This window comes from Zea mays, chromosome 1 (assembly GCF_902167145.1).
Source record: "Zea mays cultivar B73 chromosome 1, Zm-B73-REFERENCE-NAM-5.0, whole genome shotgun sequence".
NCBI classification, from domain to species: Eukaryota; Viridiplantae; Streptophyta; class Magnoliopsida; order Poales; family Poaceae; genus Zea; species Zea mays.
In genome coordinates this window covers 123,250,491-123,278,194 of record NC_050096.1, presented here as the reverse complement: position 1 = coordinate 123,278,194, position 27,704 = coordinate 123,250,491, and the positions used below count along the sequence as shown (strand labels likewise).

The following is a 27,704-nucleotide window of genomic DNA, read 5'->3' as shown; positions in this document are numbered from 1 at the left end:
TTGGCGTACACGTATGCGGTACCTAGTTACAAAAGGGAGAAAAATTCGACCCCTCAGACTTGCTCCTATGGATAGGACTTACAGAGATGCTCCAGTGGGCAAGGAGAGGTACTTCTTCAGTCGTAGCAAGATAGCCACCCCCAGGTCGGCGCATTCCCGTCACCTTGAAGGGTCCTTCCCAGCTGGGGGAGAGTCGCAGAGCTCTTCTTGGTTTGGTACTTGCCGTAGGACTAGGTCCCGACCCTGGGTTCCCATCTGCGTCTGATGAGGGAGCCCTCGCCCTCATGCTGTAGCCATTTCTGCATGGACTTGTCAGAGGCCTGTTCCCATGGGGAGTCCAGAAGGGTTTCCGGGGGAAGGCAGGCTTCGACCCCATACACCGAGGAGTTTGGGGTCCCTCTGGGGGTCCATCTAGTTGTCACCACCAGAGTAGGAACCTCCGGCGAAGACATCCTTCAGGTCCCCCTCGGGTGACTGATACCCGAGGTCCCGTTCAGCCGCGGCCACCTCACCGTTGTCGACCTTTTCTTTGCCAGGTCGGCGACGAGGTGGGGAGCCGTCCTTGGAAGACTGCTCGCGTCGCTCGCTAACGTGTTTCGCGAGGTCAATGATCTCGCGACACTCCACGGCGCTGTGGCGACCGTTGGGCTGTACAGGGCATGAGCCGCTGTTACCCCTATGCGGCCGCGGGCGTTTGTTGCGGTCGCCCCGTCCGCCAGTCGCGGCTGCAACAACTAGAGCGATGGACCGCAGTTTCTAGTAGTCGCGGTCATTCTTCTTTTTCTTCTTACCGTCCCGGGGGACGGCACCTGAGCCACCTGACTGGGCAGCCCCGGTTTGTGGGGCCGAGTGCCATGCACGACCCTCGACGGCTCTGGCGCATTTGTCGGCCAGAGCGAAGAGTGTGGGGACAGTCTCCACGTCATGCGTGGCCAACTTCTCCAACATTTTCTCATCACATACTCCCTAGCGGAAGGCTGTGATGATGGAAGCATCGGAAATGTGAGGTATAGTACCTCGCACCTTGGTGAAGTGGGAGATGAACGTCCGGAGAGTCTCCCTGGGCTCCTGCCTTACCGCGTCGAGGTGGGCCTCCACACCGTGCTGCTGGTAAGCGCTGTCGAAGTTCGCAACGAACCGCGTGCAGAGCTCTTCCCAGGAGTAGATTGAGGCTGGGGCGAGGTTCATGAGCCAAGTCCGGGCAGGTCCGGACAAGGCGACATGAAAATATGTTGCTATCACAACGGTGTTTCCACCTGCTGCTGTGATAGCGGTGACGTACACCTGCAGGAATTCCGACGGGTTTGACGTACCGTCGTACTTTTCTGGCAGGTGCGGTCGGAACTTGGGTGGCCATGACGCCGCGCGAAGATGATCCGCGAGAGCGACATAGCCCACGCCAGCCAAGGGGACACCCGCTTGAGACCGGGTGCCCATTGGGGCCTGTGGTGCTACCGCAGCGAAGTCCTAATCGAGGTTGCGACCCTCGATATTTTGGCGGCGCTCGTGCACCCTCTCTAAAGAGACCTAAGCGTCCTCTCCCGCACGCCTGCGATTGAGTTCTGCCCGGAGGTCATTGGTCTGTGCACCCCTCACTGAGGGTGAGCGCACAGACGCCCACACCTAATGTTGGCGTCGGGATGACCATGGCCTCGACCTGGTCGAGGTAGAATGTGCCATGCCGAGCAATCGGTCGACGTCATCCCGCCACTGCTTCATGGCCCCTGGTGAGGCCATGGAGCTTGGAGGGTGACGCAACAACTCCCTGGCTGCTGACAATGCTCCCGGAGCCGCCCTCGACGGAGTCCGGGATGTCTGCGCAATTGTATGCTGCCGTGCAGCGTGCACAGCAGCAATGCCCGGCACTAGGTGGTTGGGAACTTGTGGCATGGAAGAAATAAATTCTTCCTCCACTAGGAAATCCGTGGAGGTCTCAGCGCGGTGCTCAACGATTTGCACCATCACGCGGAGCGAGGAAACAAGCAAAAACCTAATGCCTAGCCCCCTACCTGGCGCGCCAAATGTCGGAGTGGGAATTCTCTGGCTGGGTGGCGGAATGCACCCGCCCTAAATCCTAAGATGAGGAAGGGGCTTAAGCGTTTTGCCTGTCTTGCTAAGCGATCACCGAGCACATGAACACGCGAGGATTTAGAGTGGTTCGGGTCGCCGGAGCGTAATACCCTACTCCACTGTATGATGGATTGCTGTGGAAGCTTGAGAGTTGAGAGTCTGAGTTTGGTCTAAGAGAGCCCACTGTAACGTTGCATGCCTCCCCTTTTATAGCTAAGGGGGGCATGTACTAGGAAACTGAGCCCCGACATGTGGGCCCAGGAACATCACGGATGTAGTACTTGGAGCTACTAATGTTTGCTGTTGGAGCAATCTTCTTGCGCCCTGACATTCGAGATCGGCGTAGCATCGGCGTGCAGGGGAAGCTTCTCGTATAAGGGATGATGGACACAGTGCGCCGCGCGGCACGGGTGCACTGTTTGACAATGGACTGGACAGGTGCGCCGTCTGCAGGATGGCCCTGGCGCCGCCTGCCAGCGGAGTGGACAGGACACATTAAATGATGAGGGGTGATGAGGACATCACTATGAGTACGTCTACACCAGCAGCACCTCCACATCAAGCGCCACTTCCTTCATTAGCTGGGCCAATCACTCGGGCCCGTGCCAGAGATCTTAACTTCGTCATGCTACTGAAGAATGAGGGCCCAGAAGAATAGACGACCAGCCCAACTGCGACCCATAGTGGACGACCTAGGGTTGGCCGCCCCTAGGGGCTGCGCCCCTCTCTATTTAACCAGGAGCTGCGCCTCCTTTGTTTTGGAGTTTTGTTTTACGTTAGCCTTAGCTACTCTCGAACACGCGCAAATCTGCGCTGTCTTCGTGTATTCAGAACTCCACCCTCGAGTAATAGATTAGATTGCTCACATCTTTTTCTTGTTCGTTCTTCGATTGCGCATAGGAAACGATCTTCATGATCAGGCCGATCTCGCATCAGCAAGGTCGGTAAACACAAGGAGTTGGTTCAGCGATTGCATTGGCGCCTCGGGCTTGCTCGTCGTAGTCGGATCGCAAGGGTCATCTTCCGCCAAATCGGAATTATCTCTACTCGCCGAAAGATCGGGCACATTAGCTACATCAATTGGTATCAGATTTCCAGGTTGATCGGTGAGTTTATCGAGCGTTTTTTTTCCTACAGTCCACAAAACCACATAAAAATTCAGGTTAGATCTTATCCCAGCAACCTTTTGAGCCTCGCACTTTCTTTCAATAATCTGCATTATTGAATTTGTGTGCTTTCGCGTCATTTGTTGCTGGTTGCATTGTGTTCTTCCACCATTAAAACCCTAGCGCCGCCACCATCTCCTGTTTGATCACGCCACAAACCGAGTCAACATCGTTTCCTTGTTTTTCTCCTTCGGTTACGTAAAAAAAACAGAAAAAACAAACCGAGTCAACGGCCGTTTCCTTGTTTTTCTCCTTCGGTTACGAAAAAAACAGAAAAAAACAAACCGAGTCAACGGCCGCTTCCTTGTTTTTCTCCTTCAATTACGTCAAAAAAAAACAGAAACAAAAAAAAAAGAAAACGAAGGAGAAAGGATACGGTTGTTTCATCCCGTTCGTTTTTAAAACATAACTTGAGGTACCTTCCGTAATACGGGCATAACTTTTCGCTCGGGTGTCCAAAAAATCTGAAATTTTTACGGTCTGTTTGGGTTTCGACAAAATTGTCAAAAAAATTCAGGAAAATAAAGAAAAAAATTCATCAAAGTTCTCGCACGCTTTTCAGAGAACTTCCTGATTTTCTGTAGACCACATCTGAACTCTGTTTTAGGTAAAACTTCGTGTAGCTCCTATTTTGTTGCTTCTTGTGCTGAGAAAAATATCAAAAAATCATACAAAAAAGAAAAACAAAATCACTTGTGATTCCTACTAGTGGCCTCGCTAGTACAATATTTACGGTACTGCCATTCTGCTAGTTCCATCCGTCCTTTGCACTTGTGGCCAACAATATAGTTTCGTGTTTTGCACTATAATTCAACTTTGCATTATTGTTTGATCGTGCTAATCCTTGACTTGAGTGCAGCCTACCCAAAACTCCACATATTTCTACGACGAGAAGGTTTCTGTTTCTCCAGGCAATCGCTCATCCAATCTTTCACCGGTTCTACCTGTTGGTTGCAGTTCACCACTGTGGCTTGGTAAGAACAGATAAGAACTTGATAACAACACTAGTGTGAGCGCCTTGTGAGCAGTACACCCCTGTTTTTGTCGTTGTTTTTTCTCTTCTTTTGGTGTTTTGGTGTTTGCACTAACTATGGCAGGAGCACACGACACAGTGGATGCCCAGTTGCTGGAAGTAAGGGGACAAGTTGATGGACTTGCTGCTGACATTAGGACGATGCATGAACGGCTTGATTCAACGGTCACTTCGACGACCGAGCGTTTCAACCAGCTTGACCTTGCTCAAACGGCGACTTGCACCACACTCGACACCATCCTGGCACGCCTTGATGTGTTGACCACAAAGATGGAGCAGGAATACGGCGGTGACACTGAGCTGGACGATGGAGATCGCCGTGGTCGTGCACGCCGTGTGGTTCGTCATTCCCCTAATGACTTATTTTCTAAGATTAAATTTAAAATTCCATCTTTTAATGGTAAATATGATCCTGCTGCATATCTTGATTGGGAATTAGAGGTAGAACAGAAATTTTCATGCCATGATATTCCTGCTAATAGCCAAGTGAAGGCTGCCATTAGTGAATTTACTGATTTTGCTTTAATTTGGTGGCGTGAGTATAAACAAAAACTTCCCATTAACAGTGTCATTACTTGGACCCAATTAAAAACTGCCATGCGCCACAGATTTGTTCCTTCCTATTATGCTCGTGATTTGCTTAACAAAATGCAGCGTTTTCTACAAGGTTCACTATCTGTTGAGGAATATTACCAGGAGTTACAAAAGGGTATGCTTCGTTGTGGTTTGGTTGAGTCGGATGACGCTGCTATGGCGTGTTTTCGTGGTGGTTTGAACAGGGAAATTCAGGATATACTTGATTATAAGGATTATTTTGATATAACCACATTGTTTGAATATGCTTGCAAAGCTGAACATGAAGTGCAGGGACGACGATCAAAGACATATACTAACTCTTTTGCAGGCCGGGGTCCAACACACAGCTCAACTCCTTCCAACCCTGCACCTTCTACGCCTAGCACTACATCGCGTACAGGGACGACCAAGCCAGTGGCGCCCCCTACCAAAGGCGCCGCTTCTTCCACAGGACGTACACGGGATATTCAGTGCCATCGTTGCAGAGGGTTTGGGCACATGATTCAGGACTGCCCAAACAAGCGTACCTTGCTTATACGTAACAATGGTGAGTACTCTTCAGTCAGTGATTCTGAGGAAACTAGTCATGCTATGATTGCCACTAACCATGCAGAAAATGAGGAAGTCCACGTTGATCCCATCGACGCCGATAGGTATGAGAGTCTTGTTGTGCAGCGTGTTCTCAGCACACAGGTTGCCCAGGCCGAAAAAAATCAGCGACACACTCTATTCCATACCAAGGGCGTTGTGCACGAACGGTCGATTCGCATCATCATCGATAGTGGCAGCTGCAACAATTTGGCAAGTACAGCGTTGGTAGATAAATTATCCTTGCCCACTCGCACACACCCACATCCGTATCACATTCAATGGCTTAATGATGGTGGTAAAATAAAGGTAACACGTTCGGTACGTGTCCCCTTTTCACTGGGTTCTTATTCTGATTATGCTGATTGCGATGTTATTCCTATGGAAGCATGCTCTTTGTTATTGGGTCGACCTTGGCAATATGATACTGATAGTTTACATCATTGTCGTTCAAATCATTATTCTTTCATGTTTAAAGGCCAGAAAATAATTATACATCCAATGACCCCTGACCAAATTTTGAAAGATGATCTTACTAGGGCTGCTAAAACTGCACAACAAGTCAAATCGACATCAGCCGCACCTATTAAATCTGAAATCAAGTTGCACTCTCCTGTTTTACTTGCTACACGTGCTGATTTTGATGATCTCCACGAAGCTCATATGCCCTGTTATGCACTTGTATGCTCGCGAATGCTTGTTCCGCTTGATGATGCATCGTCTTTGGATATACCCCCTGCTGTTGTTAACCTTTTGCAGGAGTATGCTGATGTTTATCCTACGGACTTACCACCGGGTCTTCCTCCCCTCCGTGGCATTGAGCATCAGATCGATCTCATCCCCGGCGCTTCTCTTCCGAACCGCGCCCCGTACCGTACAAATCCAGATGAGACGAAGGAGATCCAGCGCCAGGTGCAGACGCTGCTTGATAAGGGTTACATTCGTGAGTCTCTTAGCCCTTGCTCGGTTCCTGTTTTACATTCGTCTGTCCCCATAAACCCGGCCTATTGGTCTGCACACATGCAAGATGAGTTATAAAGGAAAACTACCCCCTCAGTTGTGCCCCTATGATAGTTCCATCTTGCTGCTCCATGGTCCTACCTTGCAGTCTTTCAGATAATACTTTTTGTCTAACCCACCCGTACGGTTTCCATCTATCTGACATGACGACAACCGAATTGAGCAGCCAGGCTAGCAGTTTAGGGCCCCCGATACGAAAGTTGGGAGGTCCGACAGCCTGGGAGCCGGCTCCAGAGAACGGGACCCCGTTCCATGGGGTGGTCCGGAGCCTGTGTGGCCGCTTAGCCTGGTTCCGTACCCGAAAGCCTGCACACTCCACCACTCTGTGATGGGTACCTAGTATTTGGGGCTATAAGTCCTGTGGGTCCGACAACCTCGGGACCAGAACTAGAGAATGGACATTAGTCTCCTGGGGTGGTCCGGAGCCCATGTAGCCGCTCAGCCTGGTCCCGTACCGTGGGCCTGCACGCTCCACCGCCCTGCGACAAGTGTCCTAGTATCTAGAGCCGCGACCCAAGGGGGTCCAGACGCGCAACTTTGTCACCCGGACTGAAACCTACGAGTCCCGAGCATGTATCAAAGGATGGCTAATGTCAGACAAGGGACCCTATGGGTGTACCACTAGCGCTCCTTAGCTAAAAGCTGTGTACAGATCCAGACCTCGGCGAGGCTGCCTCCCAAGAGTTATTGACAACCTTTTCAGACACGCTGGTATCCAACCTCAACAAAGCAAGCCTGCATCCCAGGCGGGGGGCCAGGTACCAGGGAGGAGTCAACAATATCGCACACAGCAGAAACAAGTTGAAAATAGATAAGTGCTAATACTGCTTAATAAATAGTACTTTTGAGTACCTTACAAAAAGCGAAAGTATTACATCTGTTTTCAAGTGGAGCCCTAGTTCCATCTCTACTCTACAGGTATGAACTACCTCCACACCGATGGGGCCGCAGGGTAGCTAGCTCCGAGCGGCTCGCCAGTGGAGGCGACCACCTCAGCACCAACGGTGGCGGCCACCTCTGCACCGACGACTCGCCAGCAGTGGTGGCCACCTCAGCACGTACGCCACTTCGAAAAGGTCCTCGCCCCCGTCTTCCTACGGGGGGCAATAATGAGGCCATTAAAGCCAAAGAGTCGAGGGTCTGGCGGCAGGTGGCACTAACGGTCTCGCCAGCGGAGGCAACCACCTCTGTAGTGGGGAGCCTCACCAGCGGCGGCGACCACCTCAGCACCGACAACAGCGGCCACTTGCGCACCAGTGCTGTACCGGCGAGTGGCGGCCGCCCTAGCGTGCAAAGAGGTCCTCGCTCCCGTCCTCACTATCGGAGTGAGGACAAGACCATCCTAGAACGTGGACGCCGCCCCCGCGGCGTACGACATCTTGTACTGCCCCTCGGTGCGGCCACCGGCGCGGGAGGAGCCGTGGATGTGGCGGACCTGCGCACGGCGCGACCGTCGCCCGTGTGGTGGACGGCAGCCACGACCCAACCAAACGGCAGGAGGCAGCGCCGGAGGCGGCGCCGAGACCATCCAAGCCGAGGAACCGGGCACGCGGCGGCCGGCGGCACCTGCAGTTGGCCGGTCCCGCATGCCCGAAGTTCACCTCCTCCGCAAGGCTGGTGAACGCCGTTCTCCCTCGAATGCTGGAGGAAGAAGGGGACCACCAGCCCATGCGGAAGGCGGGACCCCAACTCGGCTCGCCCTCCTCCCCAGCACGGATGATGAACATCCTTGAAGCTGAGGACAGGGGGAGGCCGCAGCCCGGCTCACTTCTCTCCACCACAAGGCTGGTGGTCATCCTTCTAGATGACCACTGGTGGGGAGTTGCGGCCGGGCTGCATGATGAAAATCCTTGAAGTCGAGCGATGGTGGAAGTGCGCCAACCCCCATGGGGTTGCGCTCCTCTAATAGCAGCAAGAAGAAGATAAGATCGACAGCACCACCTTGAGCGCGAGCTCTCCGGCGGTGAGATCGCCGGAGGGGACGGCCCTGACACGGATCCCTCCAGAGAACACCGACGCACCCCATCTGGAGGCCCAGAAGGTGGAAGGGTGCGATGAATGTAAGAGGAGCGAGGCATGGCTACTACTCGGGAGGTCGACCCCTTTTTAAAGGCAGATCTCTCCACTCGCGCCCCGAAGCGTTACGGGCGAAGTCTCCCCCGACGTGCACCAGGGTTCCCACCTTATGACACGGGGGCCAGGTCCCACATGTCATACAGACTGACCCGAAGATGGAGCGTGCAACTGCCCCGCGGTTATGCGCCCCTTCATCTTCAAGGCAACCAGTGGTCAGGAAGAAGAACGGCACAAGGAGCATGCAACCGCCCCGCGGTTAAGCGCCCCTTCATCTTCACCGTAAGTAGCGGTCAAAAAGGTGAACCGCCACACAAGAAGCGTACAACCGCCCCGCGGTTGTGCGCCCCCTCAACTTCAACCAACAGTCCAACATGGGGCCCCAGGCCCACATGTCATACGACCGGCGTGTTGGTTACCGGATGCGGAAAAATCGCACCGCCGCTCGCGCCAATGCCATGTCTTCTCGAGGCCGTCGTGGAAGACTGAAAAGATAAGTTTTCAGAACCAGTGCAGCGACTCGAGGCATCCCACGCGTGGCCCAATAGTGGCATTAAGTACGAAAGTCACGGGCCAGTCAACCGTGGGAATAGGCGTGGCAGTCAGCATGACCATAGGCGGGCCGGCAGTAATCACGCCAGTAGGCACGCAGGAGCAGCGAACCAACCGCAAATCAAGCTTTGGCCCCACCTGCAGGCTCACATCCTCACCAGAGGCAGGCCCGAGGGCCACTGTCGGTACCTTGAAACATGGGTACCCTCTTCTACAGTATGAAGACGCCGCACCCGTACGACACCTCCAGGTCGCACGGAGAGCGGCACCCGACCCCACCACATGGGTAGGTCTAAGGGCACCACGCGGCGCGGAAAGATAATACATCCCAGGATGCATTATTGGGTCTGGACCTCCGCAGAGGGACACCAGACCCTTGTGTGTACGAGTCCGGAGCTCCCAAGGAGACATGCCGGGTCCCTCGAGAGGGCCCCAGGTCTCCCCGAGTAAGGTCCGGGCCTTAGCAAGGTCCCGAGACGGAGAGGACCCCCGCGCGAGCAAGGGTCCGGTGCTGACACGTGTCCAGGCCTTGCCCTACGCTCCCCGCTCATGCGAAGACCCGCTGCTGCCGCGTGGCTTGAGACCCGTGACATAAGCCAACGGGCTGAGCCTGATGTAAGGCCCATACAGGCGTGCAGCCTCTGCATTTATTGCGGAGAGGACGCGCCACTTGCCAGCACACTGACGGGTGACGTGCCCTCTCAGCATTTAATGCGCCCTGTCCAATCTACAGGCAGACGGCGTCAAGGTCATCCAGCAGACGGCGCGCCTGTCCAGTCTGTTGGCAAACAGTGCGCCCGTGCCGAGCGGCGCACTGTGTTCATCATCCCTTCTACAAGAAGCTTCCCCTGTACGCCGAGGATACGGAGAACTCGGGCGTCAGGGCACGAGAAGCTTGCCCCAGCAGCAAACATTAGAAGCTCCAAGCGCTATATTCTTTATGTCCCTGGGCCCACATGTCGGGGCCCAGTGCCTTTGTGCATGCCCCCCTTCAGCTATAAAAGGGGAGGCATGCTACGTTACAAGTCAGATCGAATCTTAGGCTCACTCAGACACTCACAAGTTCATACAAGCTCCCAAGCAATACATCACACAGTGGAGTAGGGTGTTACGCTCCGGCGGCCCGAACCACTCTAAATCCTTGTGTGTTCTTGTGTTCTTCCCGTTTTCCAGACTAACAAGCAAAACGCCTAGGCCCCTCCTCATATTAGAATTTAGGGCGGGTGCACTCCGCCACCCGGCCGGAGATTTGCTCTCCGACAGGCGTGTAGGGGAAGCTTCTCGTATAAGGGATGATGGACACAGTGCGCCGCGCGGCACGAGCGCACTGTTTGACAATGGACTGGACAGGTGCGCCGTCTACAGGATGGCCCTGGCGCCGCCTGCCAGCGGAGTGGATAGGACGCATTAAATGCTGAGGGGGCACATCGCCTGTCAGCAGGGTGGGTAGACGGCGCGTCCTCTCCGCAATAAATGCAGAGACCGCGTAGCTTAGAGGCCTTACGTCAGGCTCCGCCCGCTGGCTTATGTCACGGGCTACAAGCCACGCGGCAGTAGTGGGTCTCTGCCTAGGCGGGGAGCGCAAGCGCACAGGATAAGGCCTGACACGTGTCAGTATCGGACCCTTGCTTATGCCAGGGTATCTCCTGTCCCGGGACCTTATTGTGGCCCGGACCTTACTTGGAGGGATCTGGACCCCATTCAAGGGACCCAACATGCTTACTTTGGAGTCCCGGTGTGGCGGAACCGCCCTAATTATTCTAGCTTAAGTGCCCAAGTCGCACCCTTAAAGGCAGCAACACACTTCAATCAGAATAACCCGTCAGTCCCTCGGATCTAGTCCGATAAAGCCACTTATCCAGGATCGAATACCACTAACTCACTCGAAGGTGAGGCACAGAGAAATACAATAAAGCATAATACCACAAATTTAATAAGTATCAATAGTGATTACATTATCGGAGTTTCAGAAATAATAACCATAAGTTTTAATGCAGCAGAAATAACTAATGGAGAAAACAGAGTAACATGGCGAAGCCTGGCCACGCTACTCCTCCTGGTCCTCTCCTGCGGAAGCAGTAACCCACTCGACCGTCTATCCCGGTGGCAGGGATGAAGGCCAAGTCACACCATCAACCAAATCAAGGAGGTACCTGCAAAAATTATGCCACAAGCAAGGCTGAGTATACTAATACTCAGCTAGACTTACCCGGTGTGAGGAGTCTACTCCTCTACCTCTAGACATGCAGCTGTTTGGCTGAGGGGTTTGGTTTGCCAAAAGCACTAGCTGAGTCTAAAAACAAGTTTTAGCTTTTCAAGTTCTAGAATAGTAATTTAGACTAGATGAGAACCTATCTACTCATACATGGTATCAAACATTATATCAATCAATATCTTTTCTAGTGTCTCATTTCCACTTTTTACTCAATGCAGTACAATGGATCAAGCAGTCTCATTAGCTGCGAGAAGCAGACGATTCGAATCGAGTTTTAACCTTGCAAGGTAAACCTAAACACACGACATGTCAGGGCACTCCATCCCCACACATGTCAACCGTCCCCATCGATTCCCCGTTCGCGGCCAGGCCTCACCGCCTTGGCATACAATGCTCCACTGACCCCGACTACCGTCGTGCAGTGGCCGAACTTGTACCCACCATATCTAGAATGGGAGACCAAGTCTCAGGTCGCATGAGGGATAAAGTCCGCGCCCGGCTTCACTCAGGTACTAGGTTTATCGGTTACCATTTTTCCCGACATGTGTTTAGTACTTTCAAACGCTTGACACAGGTATCCGCACGTTAATCCTTATTCCAATTTCGTCTCATAGACAACGCATCCCCATGGATCCGTGTCCACAGATCATCATCATTCTGTTATCAAAATTGGATACAACCAATTCCTGACCTCGCGCGAGTGCTGGAAAAATCACTCGACTTCTACCGAGATCCTGATTAGCAAGCAGCTACTCGACCTAGGATACTAGTATCCATCTCAAAAGGAATCCTGAGTTCATGCAACTAGGGTTTCAACCAACTCCTACACTTAAGTGCACGGTACAAGCCTACAAACATTAAGTGTAGTAAAATAGCATATATAAACGGTTATGCATAAAACCGGGGCTTGCCTTTAATTTAACACTTAGACAGTGTTTGCTGGGGGAGGTACTTGCTTGGCGAGCATCCACTGGTTAAGTCCATCCTTCCTTGGATCGTCCACTGACTGCACCTTGTGGTTGGCACCACATCACTTGCACGATCATCATCTTTCGGTCCTAAATGAGATGCAAGATGCATATGTATGAATATAATGAAAGATATCACAAGATATATATAAGGACACACGGTAGCAAGCTAGATATAAGGTGCAAGACACGGTATCGCCAACAATCATACGTAGGTGCTAATTAGCCATACGTTATTGACCTACGAATTTAACACTACTAAGAAACCGACAAACACTATCATATACATAGCTACCACAAACACAACATCACGGGTACAAGTATTTATTTAATTTGATATGACTTTTCATTAGTTCTTCTAGTGGTCATACAAAAGCATCCCAAGCACAAGTTTAACAGAGGACGTAGGCATCAATAACTACGGAACTCCTATATCACAATCAACTAGAGCAAGAAACATATAAAGCATGACACACATGCATTATTAAGCTTAGTCATGGCAAGTCTATATTAATTTAGTGTTAACCAACCATTTTTAGCCAAAAGGGTGAACTAACAATCAAATAAGCACTAGCAGAATTTTTGGACAGCAATACAGCAGTTACTTGTTTTAATCATAACTCTTCAATTATTAGTCCAAAAATATCAAACTAGGACTTTCTGGAAAGCTTAAGAAGTGCTCTACAACTTTGGTATTGTCATCTCAACATGATTAAACACTTAGCAAGATCAAATTGTGCAAACACAGTAGCTCTGTCCAGATTTGGACAGATTCAGAATTGCAACTTCAAAAATTCACAACTGAAGATTCAGACATGCAAACAAATTGATCCTAGACTTTCTGGAAAGGTAATAAAATTGTCTACATATCATTTATAAACATTTCAAGATGATTCAATATTTAACTAAGGACAAAAGACACTAGAAGGCTTTGCTGTCCAGAATTGGGCAGATTCAGTCTTTAGACTTTAAACATCCATAACTTAATCTTCAGATCACCAAAAAGAGTGATCCAAGACTTTTTGAAAAGCTCAGAAAAAGCACTACATAACTTTTATAATCACCAAAAAGTGATTCCATGTTTAACTAAATCAAACAATACAGTTTTCAAAATATGTTCTGTCAGTGGACAGAACACAGCAACCAGTTTGTAAAATTCATAATTCCCAAACTGTCAGGCCTATGGTTGTGAAATTTTAACACAAGCAATATAAGAAAAGCATCTACAACTTTCTTATAACGATCATGAACAGATTGTAACATTAAATTAGGAAAACAATGCAGTTTCTGAAATCTGTATAGAATTTGGGCAGATTCAGTTACTGAATTTGTGAAAAGCATAACTTCTAAACGATCAGACTTATGGCTGTCAAATTTTAACACCAGCAAGATAATAAACTTATCTACCACTTTTTTATAGCACATATCTACAGAAAATACAATTTGGTTCATCAAACATACAGCACGGGGAAATCACTGCGTGCTGTCCAAAACAGCAACTAATAATTTCAGCTCCTATTTACTTCAAGAATTGCCGCGTTCTAGAGACTCGAACCATTCTAACACTTTACCATTTGTTAGCGTTAAATTAATCAAATGAGGACTAATAAGTAGACTTACTAATTTTATACAAGTTATTTCGCGCGTTAGAATTACCGTACACAATCAACAAACATATTCACCACAATAATCAAACCCGGTATAAATGTGTATATCGATTGCGCCCTTCACACACTAATTTGTATTTTTACTTAGACATCACATGAACAACACTAATTTTACCCGCGACCATAACCATGCGCGTCTAGACCAAAACAAGCAAATCACCGTGATTACGAGCTTAACCAAAGCCATCTAACAGTCGGCTAACTAGAGCAATGACATAGACCGCTAAATAACATACACGTCGGCTTGCCTATTATTATCGCAATCCGAGACTCAACATACACTGCCACATTTTTATAAACACACATACTCACAAGTATTTTCGCACATCGACCAATCTATACGAATCGTAAACCACTGATCCTCAAATCGCAATCACCATGCATTTATTTCCCAAATCACGAACGCATACATGTTTATCACACGAGCCGAGTATTTCAATAATTATCCTAAAATAACTAACTCCATTACACACTTGTATCACAAACCTACTTGACTTACTTGGAGTGTCCGCTCAAAATTGTGAGCACAATCATACACTATATGCGAAGCCTAATTTATCGAACGCACAATACGCATCGTCTCGACTCGACTTATAAATATAGAGAAAGCGGCAACTACTTGGGCATGTCACCACCTGTCTATATAAACCAAAACAATTTTTACTATCGACTAAGAGTTCTAAGTATTAAACCCATTATTATTTTCCACGCGTAATTAAACCTCAACTTAATACCAGTGACACCAGTGGATTTTTACTAAACTCATCATGCGCATAACTCTGTCTCGCATACAACCATATGGTTGCGTGCACTCGAGACACTTCGATCAACGTAGCGTAACTAGTATATGAACTCCGACACTCATGTCTTAACAATACATCCTCCACGCAACTAGCATTTTCTAAACTACTCGTCACATCAATAAATATATTCCCGATATATTCACAAATCCCATCACATTGCATAAAACAATTACACTTTTCACATAAACACATATCGATACATTTCCCAAAACATAATCCGCATTTTGTAACTTAGTTTTTCGCATCAAACAACACATCACATATTTTTTTTATCAAAATATAAAAACATACGAGTTTCTTTCTACTTCGTCTTCTTTCTCTACTCGCGTCCATTCATACAATTATATTTTCACGCACATATTCACGCCATCGACTGAATCGTAAATAAAACGAAATCATGATTTTTCTAAAGCGAACAACCTGGCCGAAATCCGAGTGGAGTTGCGCATGCATGTATGTCGGTTTGGCTTTCTGTCGAGAAACGACGCGTGAAGCGCGACGATGACAAGGGGCTGCGATTTAAACGACATACATAATTATTACACAACTTATTAGTTCAGTTATCAAAATCAGGAACACAGAACAGCGAGGAGCTCACCGCGGGTTTCGACGACATCGCGACGGGGATTGCGCAGATTGACGGCGAAGCAAGACACGGAGACGTCGGGGTTGCACGGATCGACGACGCGGCTGCTCTCGATGCGGAGGGGATCCGGAGCTGCTGCTGCAGGCTTGCTGCAGCATTATGTCGAGCACGCCGAGGGCGTGACGCAAAGGAGATTCACGTGGCTGCGCGAACTGGCGTCGCGGCTGCTGCGGGAGGTACGCCAGGGAGGCAGCCATGGGAGTCCTGGACGCGACGCGGCCAAATCACATAGTGTCCGGCGCAGTTGGAAAAAGCGACCTGTGGGGAGGGTGCTCAGCGTCCTGAAAAAAAAGCAGGGGCAGAGGGAGCATGACGGCGCAGTGGCTAGGGAGAGAAACCAGGCATCGCGGCTGTTGGGAGCGCATGCTCGGCTATGGGAAAAAAGAGCGCTTGCTGCAGCCGGACCTGGGGCAGGAGTGCTGAGCGCCACAGAAGCAGAGGGGAGGAAGGGGGAAATTGCAGTGGGAGGCGCCATGGGAGAAGCCATAGCAGAGCTCCGAGCGGGGAGGAGAAAGGAGAGGAGGTCGGACGCCCTGGATGGGAGGAGCAGAGGCGCCATCGGAGTGGGTGCCTGTGCCGACCCGCCGCCGTGGAAGAGCAGGGGACGTCGGCTTCGGCCATGGGGGAGCCCGACTGGCGTCCACCCGACGCGCAGGGGGGTTGAGGTTGGAGGGGAAGACGCTGGGGGCGGCCTTCGGAGCTCCGACGTCCGAGCAAAGGGGAGCTTGGCTCCATGCGAGGAACACACGCTCTTGGAAGAAGAGGAGGAAAGGCTCTGCGCTTGGGAGCTTCTGCAGAAAACTGGGTGTCGAGGGGAGGAAGGAAGGGAGCTCGCCGCGGAAGCTGGAGCCGAGGGGTCGCGCGCCCATGGAGGCCTTGCTATTGCGCTGGGGAAAGGGCTCCCTGCTGCAATGCCGTGGAGAATGGGAGCACCAGGGAGGAGGAAGAATGTCGGCTGGGGAAAAAGACAGGGAGAGGAGCGGCTGGTCGTTGATTTAACCAAGAGACCGCTGGTAACCATTGGCCACCGTGGGCGGCAGCCATCTGTTGGCCGGCTGCAGCCATTGGCGCAGAGAACGGCGACCAGCTACTGGCCAGGGGCTGGCAGTGGCAGCCGTTGGCTGGCGTAGCCGGTGGTCGGGCATTGGCTGCAAGCCTGAGCAGACCATGGCGTGCGGGAGAAAAGAAAACAGATGCTGGTAAATTATTTAGAGAGAAAAAGGTTGATTGTTTAAGAGCTAAATAATAAAAAAATTCTCTGAGACAAGAGCTCCCGTATGAGTTGTTTATCAGGATGGCGACAATTATTAGTTGGAGAGAAGTGGTCATCTGTCGGCCGATTTGTGCAGCGCTCACTCGTTGGCTGAGACCGACGACGCAGGGAACAGAGCGAACTGAGGTCCGGACGAACGCGAGCCCATAGAATACAATGATCCGAAACATTTTATTTGGGTGTTGCTTGGAAATTAAATTCTCGCGCATAAGTAGAATAAAATGAATCGAGATCGATCGGCTTCGGATTCGTTATCGAAATAAAACGAGTCGGATTAATAAAAATCATTGCCGATGTTGATTTTTGAATTTAGATTGGACACAGGGATTTTTAGCCGAGTTGGATAAAAATTTATTAGAGGACGACACATTGGAGATTCTGCTTGAGAATACGGACTGGGATTAATTTTTGGACATAGATCGAACATCGAGAAATTGGATTCAGACACAGCTCGACTAGCAACTGTCGAGCGCTTGATTAAATGAGCTTTGAACGAGATTTATAAATCGAGAATGATTTTTGAGTTTGCATTCATGCCGAGAAATAAAAGTTTTAATAGGCTCCAAATTTGGCCTTCTGTGAGACTGAATAACTCCGAATTCGGTGAAATGTGGATGAATAATCCGGATAATCAGAGACATACGCGAGCGAAAAAATAGAAATTTTCACTGAGCATCTGAGATTGGGATAAATCTCCCGACGTAACACGAAATAGACACCTGGGGTGTCACAGCCTTCCCCTCTTAAAGGAATCTCGTCCCGAGATTCGAATGAGGATCTTCAAGGGTGGAGAAGCATGTAACTCCCAAGCTGATAGTTGATGCCAATCCATAAGATGCAATCAGACATGATACTGAAGATTGATTTGGATAGAACATCGCGACATCTTGAGACAAAATGCCACGATCACTCTGAGAGAATGTCCACAAAAGATATCACATCAGTATAGTCTCATAATGGATCACGACCATTAACCGCGATACAAGCGCGTGCCGAGCAGCTCAACCATGTGTGCACCATAGTAGGCTCTCGGTTTCGTCGCGGCACCATCAGTCGTTAGCCATAATACCATTACCAAACACAACCAATGAGAAATCCACATAGCACAGATAGATGGAGCCCACGAGAGTATGGCTCAGAAAATGTGACTGAAGTTGAAGCAAAGATTGCTGGCCCAAAAGAGCATCACATAAGAATTTTCTTCAACTCAAAGAACCATTTTATGATCAACATGGAGATTATCAGGCAAAAGATATATACGAGATTTTGATATGAGGAGGAACCACCCATGAGATCAGGATTGATGAGCTTTTTGAGACATGAGAGATCTAAAAATAACTGCAACATCATCCATTAATTCACATGGAGATGTCATTTAGAGATAAGTTGATAAATCGACGTCATGATCCTTAGAGAAAGGGCATGAGAATGACCCGAATGGAGAGATTTAGGTAGATCAACATCCGATACTTGAGAACGGGTTATAGCAGATAACCAGAGAACGGGTCAGAGTCAATAGGGGATCCAGAGATTCGGATGATAAAGCCACAACACGATTCACAAAGGTAAATGTTTACTAGATCCAGGTGAAAAGAGAGGTCATTAACGCAGATGGCTTCTAGGTTGAGCATAGGAGAATTTAATGAGAATTTTGGACAAGGCTTCCAAGAAGAATTTGGGACTGGATATTGTTTTGCGCAATAGACACCAACCAAAGTTTTATTATTTTTTTTAATATAAACAAGTTCACAAGGAAGCTTTAGGTTGAACTAGCGGTCCAGCTATGGGGTTCTATAAGCTGTGGAGGTGTAAATTCAAGGGTAAACACACGAGGGCTAGAAAACACCAACACCAGCATGTGATAAATTTTTTTGAAGATTTTACTTGCTAAACTTGAGGTTGTTTGGAGGGGGGTCTTTTTTTTGGCAAAACAGGCAACAATTTTTATTAGCAAAAAGGGTTGAACAATTACAATACTACCTAGATGGCAAGGCAAGAGAGACACATAGCACGACCTAACAAGACTTACCATTCTGACACGAGGTAAGGTATTTCTAACATAGCAGTACATCACATTATTCACAAGTTATTATTATTGGAATAAAGGTGAGAGAAGCATGTTGGTGTGCAAAAGACAATGATAATGCGACAATCATGATGCATGCTCATTCTAGTCGTCTTCTCAGACCTAACTAATTTTTTGGGTGCTTCTACAGCATCCTTATTAATAGTATTAGTAGCCTTTATGGCCTATATAAATAGCCACCTAGCTACCCATCTATTTCCTAAGGCTTCACGTACTAGGTCTATCCTTATCGTCATGATATCTATCCAACTTCGATTTCTAAGCAAGTTTTACTTTAGAAAAGGTTGGTAATTATGACTTATTAACTTCTCTGTACTGGTATTCGCTCCAATACCAGCTGTGGCGGAACCGCCCGAATTATTCCAGCTTAAGTGCCCAAGTCGCACCCTTAAAGGCAGCAACACACTTAAATCAGAATAACCCATCAGTCCCTCGGATCTAGTCCGATAAAGCCACTTATCCAGGATCGAATACCACTAGCTCACTCGAAGGTGAGGCACAGAGAAATACAATAAAGCATAATACCACAAATTTAATAAGTATCAATAGTGATTACATTATCGGAGTTTCAGAAATAATAACCATAAGTTTTAATGCAGCAGAAATAACTAATGGAGAAAACCGAGTAACATGGCGAAGCCTGGCCACGCTACTCCTCCTGGTCCTCTCCTGCGGAAGCAGTAACCCACTCGACCGTCTATCCCGGTGGCAGGGATGAAGGCCAAGTCACACCATCAACCAAATCAAGGAGGTACCTGCAAAAATTATGCCACAAGCAAGGCTGAGTATACTAATACTCAGCTAGACTTACCCGGTGTGAGGAGTCTACTCCTCTACCTCTAGACATGCAGTTGTTTGGTTGAGGGGTTTGGTTTGCCAAAAGCACTAGCTGAGTCTAAAAACAAGTTTTAGCTTTTCAAGTTCTAGAATAGTAATTTAGACTAGATGAGAACCTATCTACTCATACATGGTATCAAACATTATATCAATCAATATCTTTTCCAGTGTCTCATTTCCACTTTTTACTCAATGCAGTACAATGGATCAAGCAGTCTCATTAGCTACGAGAAGCAGACGATTCGAATCGAGTTTTAACCTTGCAAGGTAAACCTAAACACACGACATGTCAGGGCACTCCGTTCCCACACATGTCAACCGTCCCCATCGATTCCCCGTTCGCGGCCAGGCCTCACCGCCTTGGCATACAATGCTCCACTGACCCGGACTGCCGTCGTGCAGTGGCCGCACTTGTACCCACCATATCTAGAATGGGAGACCCAGTCTCAGGTCGCATGAGGGATAAAGTCCGCGCCCGGCTTCACTCAGGTACAAGGTTTACCGGTTACCATTTTTCTCGACATGTGTTTAGTACTTTCAAACGCTTGACACAGGTATCCGCACGTTAATCCTTATTCCAATTTCGTCTCGTAGACAACGCATCCCCATGGATCCGTGTCCACAGACTATCATCATTCTGTTATCAAAATTGGATACAACCAATTCCTGACCTCGCGCGAGTGCTGGAAAAATCACTCGACTTCTACCGAGATCCTGATTAGCAAGCAGCTACTCGACCTAGGATACTAGTATCCATCTCAAAAGGAATCCTGAGTTCATGCAACTAGGGTTTCAACCAACTCCTACACTTAAGTGCACGGTACAAGCCTACAAACATTAAGTGTAGTAAAATAGCATATATAAACGGTTATGCATAAAACCGGGGCTTGCCTTTAATTTAACACTTAGACAGTGTTTGCTGGGGGAGGTACTTGCTTGGCGAGCATCCACTGGTTAAGTCCATCCTTCCTTGGATCGTCCACTGACTGCACCTTGTGGTTGGCACCACATCACTTGCACGATCATCATCTTTCGGTTCTAAATGAGATGCAAGATGCATATGTATGAATATAATGAAAGATATCACAAGATATATATAAGGACACATGGTAGCGAGCTAGATATAAGGTGCAAGACACGGTATCGCCAACAATCATGCGTAGGTGCTAATTAGCCATACGTTATTGACCTACGAATTTAACACTACTAAGAAACCGACAAACACTACCATATACATAGCCACCACAAACACAACATCACGGGTACAAGTATTTATTTAATTTGATACTACTTTTCATTAGTTCTTCTAGTGGTCATACAAAAGCATCTCAAGCACAAGTTTAACAGAGGACGTAGGCATCAATAACTACGGAACTCCTATATCACAATCAACTAGAGCAAGAAACATATAAAGCATGACACACATGCATTATTAAGCTTAGTCATGGCAAGTCTATATTAATTTAGTGTTAAACAACCATTTTAGCCAAAAGGGTGAACTAACAATCAAATAAGCACTAGCAGAATTTTTGGACAGCAATACAGCAGTTACTTATTTTAATCATAACTCTTCAATTATTAGTCCAAAAATATCAAACTAGGACTTTCTGGAAAGCTTAAGAAGTGCTCTACAACTTTGGTATTGTCATCTCAACATGATTAAATACTTAGCAAGGTCGAATTATGCAAACACAGTAGCTCTGTCCAGATTTGGACAGATTTAGAATTGCAACTTCAAAAATTCACAACTGAAGATTCAGACATGCAAACAAATTGATCCTAGACTTTCTGGAAAGGTAATAAAATTGTCTACATATCATTTATAAACATTTCAAGATGATTCAATATTTAACTAAGGACAAAAGACACTAGAAGGCTTTACTGTCCAGAATTGGGCAGATTCAGTCTTTAGACTTTAAACATCCATAACTTAATCTTCAGATCACCAAAAAGAGTGATCCAAGACTTTTTGAAAAGCTCAGCAAAAGCACTACATAACTTTTATAATCACCAAAAAGTGATTCCATGTTTAACTAAATCAAACAATACAGTTTTCGAAATATGTTCTGTCAGTGGACAGAACACAGCAACCAGTTTGTAAAATTCATAATTCCCAAACTATCAGGCCTATGGTTGTGAAATTTTAACACAAGCAAGATAAGAAAAGCATCTACAACTTTCTTATAACGATCATGAACAGATTGTAACATTAAATTAGGCAAACAATGCAGTTTCTGAAATCTGTACAGAATTTGGGCAGATTCAGTTACTGAATTTGTGAAAAGCATAACTTCTAAACGATCAGACTTATGGCTGTCAAATTTTAACACCAGCAAGATAATAAAGTTATCTAACACTTTTTTATAGCACATATCTACAGAAAATACAATTTGGTTCATCAAACATACAGCACGGGGAAATCACTGCGTGCAGTCCAAAACAGCAACTAATAATTTCAGCTCCTATTTACTTCAAGAATTGCCGCGTTCTAGAGACTCGAACCATTCTAACACTTTACCATTTGTTAGCGTTAAATTAATCAAATGAGGACTAATAAGTAGACTTACTAATTTTATACAAGTTATTTCGCGCGTTAGAATTACCGTACACAATCAACAAACATATTCACCACAATAATCAAACCCAGTATAAATGTGTATATCGATTGCGCCCTTCACACACTAATTTGTATTTTTACTTAGACATCACATGAACAACACTAATTTTACCCACGACCATAACCATGCGCGTCTAGACCAAAACAAGCAAATCACCGTGATTACGAGCTTAACCAAAGCCATCTAACAGTCGGCTAACTAGAGCAACGACATAGACCGCTAAATAACATACACGTCGGCTTGCCTATTATTATCGCAATCCGAGACTCAACATACACTGCCACATTTTTATAAACACACATACTCACAAGTATTTTCGCACATCGACCAATCTATACGAATCGTAAACCACTGATCCCCAAATCGCAATCACCATGCATTTATTTCCCAAATCACGAACGCATACATGTTTATCACACGAGCCGAGTATTTCAATAATTATCCTAAAATAACTAACTCCTTTACACACTTGTATCACAAACCTACTTGACTTACTTGGAGTGTCCGCTCAAAATTGTGAGCACAATCATACACTATATGCGAAGCCTAATTTATCGAACGCACAATACGCATCGTCTCGACTCGACTTATAAATATAGAGAAAGCGGCAACTACTTGGGCATGTCACCACCTGTCTATATAAACCAAAACAATTTTTACTATCGACTAAGAGTTCTAAGTATTAAACCCATTATTATTTTCCACGCGTAATTAAACCTCAACTTAACACCAGTGACACCAGTGGATTTTTACTAATCTCATCATGCGCATAACTCTGTCTCGCATACAACCATATGGTGGCGTGCACTCGAGACACTTCGATCAACGTAGCGTAACCACTAGTATATGAACTCCGACACTCATGTCTTAACAATACATCCTCCACGCAACTAGCATTTTCTAAACTAATCGTCACATCAATAAATATATTCCCGATATAATCACAAATCCCATCACATTACATAAAACAATTACACTTTTCACATAAACACATATCGATACATTTCCCAAAACATAATCCGCATTTTGTAACTTAGTTTTTCGCATCAAACAACACATCGCATATTTTTTTATCAAAATATAAAAACATACGAGTTTCTTTCTACTTCGTCTTCTTTCTCTACTCGCGTCCATTCATACAATTATATTTTCTCGCACATATTCACGCCATCGACTGAATCGTAAATAAAACGAAATCACGATTTTTCTAAAGCGAACAACCTGGCCGAAATCTGAGTGGAGTTGCGCATGCATGTATGTCGGTTTGGCTTTCTGTCGAGAAACGACGCGCGAAGCGCGACGATGACAAGGGGCTGCGATTTAAACGACATACATAATTATTACACAACTTATTAGTTCAGTTATCAAAATCAGGAACACGGAACAGTGAGGAGCTCACCGCGGGTTTCGACGGCATCGCGATGGGGACTGCGCAGATTGACGGCGAAGCAAGACACGGAGACGTCGGGGTTGCACGGATCGACGACGCGACTGCTCTCGATGCGGAGGGGATCCGCAGGCTGCTGCTGCAGGCTTGCTGCGGCATTATGTCGAGCACGCCGAGGGCGTGACGCAAAGGAGATTCACGTGGCTGCGCGAACTGGCGTCACGGCTGCTGCGCGAGGTACGCCAGGGAGGCAGCCATGGGAGTCCTGGACGCGACGCGGCCAAATCACAGAGTGTCCGGCGCAGCTGGAAAAAGCGACCTGTGGGGAGAGTGCTCAGCGTCCTGAAAAAAAGCAGAGGCAGAGGGAGCATGACGGCGCAGTGGCTAGGGAGAGAAACCAGGCATCGCGGCTGTTGGGAGCGCATGCTCGACTATGGGAAAAAAGAGCCCTTGCTGCAGCCGGACCTGGGGCAGGAGTGCTGAGCGCCACAGAAGCAGAGGGGAGGAAGGGGGAAATTGCAGGGGGAGGCGCCATGGGAGAAGCCATAGCAGAGCTCCGAGCGGGGAGGAGAAAGGAGAGGAGGTCAGACGCCCTGGATGGGAGGAGCAGAGGCACCATCGGAGTGGGTGCCTGTGCCGACCCGCCGCCGTGGAAGAGCAGGGGACGTCGGCTTCGGCCATGGGGGAGCCCGACTGGCGTCCACCCGACGCGCAGGGGGTTGTGGTTGGAGGGGAAGACGCTGGGGGCGGCCTTCGAAGCTCCGGCGTCCGAGCAAAGGGGAGCTTGGCTCCATGCGAGGAACACACGCTCTTGGAAGAAGAGGAGGAAAGGCTCTGCGCTTGGGAGCTTCTGCAGAAAACTGGGTGTCGAGGGGAGGAAGGAAGGGAGCTCACCGCGGAAGCTGGAGCCGAGGGGTCGCGCGCCCGTGGAGGCCTTGCTATTGCGTGCTGGGGAAAGGGCTCCCTGCTGCAATGCCATGGAGAATGGGAGCACCAGGGAGGAGGAAGAATGTCGGCTGGGGAAAAAGACAGGGAGAGGAGCGACTGGTCGTTGATTTAACCAAGACACCGCTAGTAACCATTGGCCACCGTGGGCGGCAGCCATCTGTTGGCCGGCTGCAGCCATTGGCGCAGAGAACAGCGACCAGCTACTGGCCAGGGGCTGGCAGTGGCAGCCATTGGTGGCGTAGCCGGTGGTCGAGCATTGGCTGCAAGCCTGAGCAGACCATGGCGTGCGGGAGAAAAGAAAACAGATGCTGGTAAATTATTTAGAGAGAAAAAGGTTGATTGTTTAAGAGCTAAATAATAATAAAAATTCTATGAGACAAGAGCTCCCGTATGAGTTGTTTATCAGGATGGCGACAATTATTAGTTGGAGAGAAGTGGTCATCTGTCGGCCGATTTGTGCAGCGCTCACTCGTTGGCTGAGACCGACGACGCAGGGAACAGAGCGAACTGAGGTCCGGACGAATGCGAGCCCATAGGATACAATGATCCGAAACATTTTATTTGGGTGTTGCTTGGAAATCAAATTCTCTCGCATAAGTAGAATAAAATGAATCGAGATCGATCGGCTTCGGATTCGTTATCGAAATAAAACGAGTCGGATTAATAAAAATCATTGCCGATGTTGATTTTTGAATTTAGATTGGACACAGGGATTTTTAGCCGAGTTGGATAAAAATTTATTAGAGGACGACACATTGGAGATTCCGCTTGAGAATACGGACTGGGATTAATTTTTGGACATAGATCGAACATCGAGAAATTGGATTCAGACACAGCTCGACTAGCAACTGTCGAGCGCTTGATTAAATGAGCTTTGAACGAGATTTATAAATCGAGAATGATTTTTGAGTTTGCATTCATGCCGAGAAATAAAAGTTTTAACAGGCTCCAAATTCGGCCTTCTGTGAGACTGAATAACTCCGAATTCGGTGAAATGTGGATGAATAATCCGGATAATCAGAGACATACGCGAGCGAAAAAATAGAAATTTTCACTGAGCATCTGAGATTGGGATAAATCTCCCGACGTAACACGAAATAGACACCTGGGGTGTCACACCCGGACCGTAATCGGGGGTCCGGGTTGTGCGTACAGGGGTCCGGTGCTCTCTTGCGGAGGTCCGGTCCAACTGATACATCCTGGAATGTATCACCTTTTCTCACCACGTGGTGTCGGGTGCTGTTCACCGTGCGGCTAGAGATCGCCGTACGAGCACCGCGCCTTCATACTGTAGTAGGGGGTACCCCTGATTCAGGGTACTGACACGATCCTTTCTCAAGTGCAACCAAACCATATCACCTGGCTCAAAAGTAACAAGTTTTCTTCCTTTACTACCAACAACTTGATTCTTTGCATTAGTAGAAGCAATGTTCTATTTTGTTTGTTCATGTATGGTAATCATTTGTTCAACATGTGGGGCAGCATCTACATGCGGGGTGCTCACAGCATTAAGTGAAATCAAATCAATAGGTGCCCTAGGAATGTAACCATAAACAATATGAAAAGGGCACATCTTTGTAGAAGAATGCGTGGCATGATTAAAAGCAAATTCAACATGAGGCAAGCAATCCTCCCAACATCTCAAATTCTTGCCTAAAATAGCCCTAAGCATTGCAGATAAAGTTCTATTTACTACCCCAGTTTGTCCATCAGTCTGAGGATGACAAGTAGTGCTAAACAACAATTTAGTTCCCAATTTATTCCAAAGCAGATCTCCAAAACTGGCTTAGAAACTTAGTATCGCGATCAGAGACTATTGTTTTCGGAATACCATATAAACGAATAATCTCTCTAAAGAACATTTCAACAACAATGCTAGCATCATCGGTTTTATGACAAGGTATAAAGTGAGCCATTTTAGAGAATCTATCAACAACCACAAAAATGCTATCCCTCCCCTTCTTAGTTCTAGGCAATCCCAAAACGAAGTCCATAGAAATATCAAGCCAAGGGGAAGAAGGGATAGACAAAGGCATATACAAAACATGGTTGCCCAAATGAGACGCTCAACATGCATGGCGCATCCAGGACCAAAAGAAGTGTGCAGACAACACCTCATGTGTTTGGTAAACGCCAAAATGTCCCATGAGGCCACCTCCATGAGCTTTCTGCAGCAACAAAAGACGGACCGAGCTTGCTGGAATACACAACTTGTTAGCATGGAACAAAATTCCATTTTGTACGTGAAATTTTCCCCAAGGTTTGCCATCCTTAAAATTTATAAAGATATCTTTAAAATCAACATCATCGACATATTGATCTTTCACAGTTTGCAAGCCAAAGATTCAAAATTCTAACTGTGAAAGCATGGTATATCTATAGGACAACACATCAGCAATGACATTTTACTTCCCGTTCTTATGTTTAATGATGTAAGGAAAAGACTCGATGAATTCTATCCAACTAGCATGATGACGATTCAGATTTGTTTGGGTACGAATATGTTTTAAAGCCTCATGATCAAAATGAATTATTAACTCGTGAGGCAAAAGGTAGTGCTGCCATGTTTGCAAAGTGCAGACTAAAGCATAAAGCTCCTTATCATAAGTAGAATATCTCAAGCTAGCACCGCTTAATTTTCACTAAAATAAGCTACTGGTTTTCCTTCTTGTAACACAACAGCACCTAACCCAATACCACTAGCATCACATTCAAGTTCAAACACTTTCTGAAAGTCAGGCAATTGTAAAACTGGTGCATGGGTTAACTTATCTTTCAAAGTGTTGAACGCCTTTTCTTGTGTGGGGCCCCAATCAAAAGACACACCTTTCTTTGTGAGTTCATGCAAAGGGGCAGCAATGGAGCTAAAATCACGCACGAACCGGCGGTAAAATCCTGCAAGTACAAGAAAACTTCGAATCTGCGTGACTGTCGTTGGTGTAGGCCAGCCCTGAAGGGCTTCAACCTTACTGCTATCCACCTCAATGCCCTGCGGAGTAACCACATAACCAAGAAACGAGACACGTTGCGTGCAAAAGGTGCATTTGTCCATGTTACCAAACAAGCGAGCAGCACGCAAAGCTTCAAAAACAGCACGCAAATGTTCTAAATGCTCTTTCATAGACTTGTTGTAAATAAGGATATCATCGAAATAGACAACAACAAACAAACCTATGAA

The 27,704-nt window shown here is 47.4% G+C and overlaps 2 pseudogenes; both read left to right on the top strand.

Moving 5' to 3' along the window:
• Positions 1–15,178: 15,178 nt before the first annotated feature.
• On the top strand, positions 15,179–16,041 carry LOC103644894 (uncharacterized; annotated as a pseudogene).
• Positions 16,042–23,439: 7,398 nt separating this feature from the next.
• On the top strand, positions 23,440–24,638 carry LOC103644893 (uncharacterized; annotated as a pseudogene).
• The last annotated feature ends 3,066 nt before the right edge of the window (positions 24,639–27,704 follow it).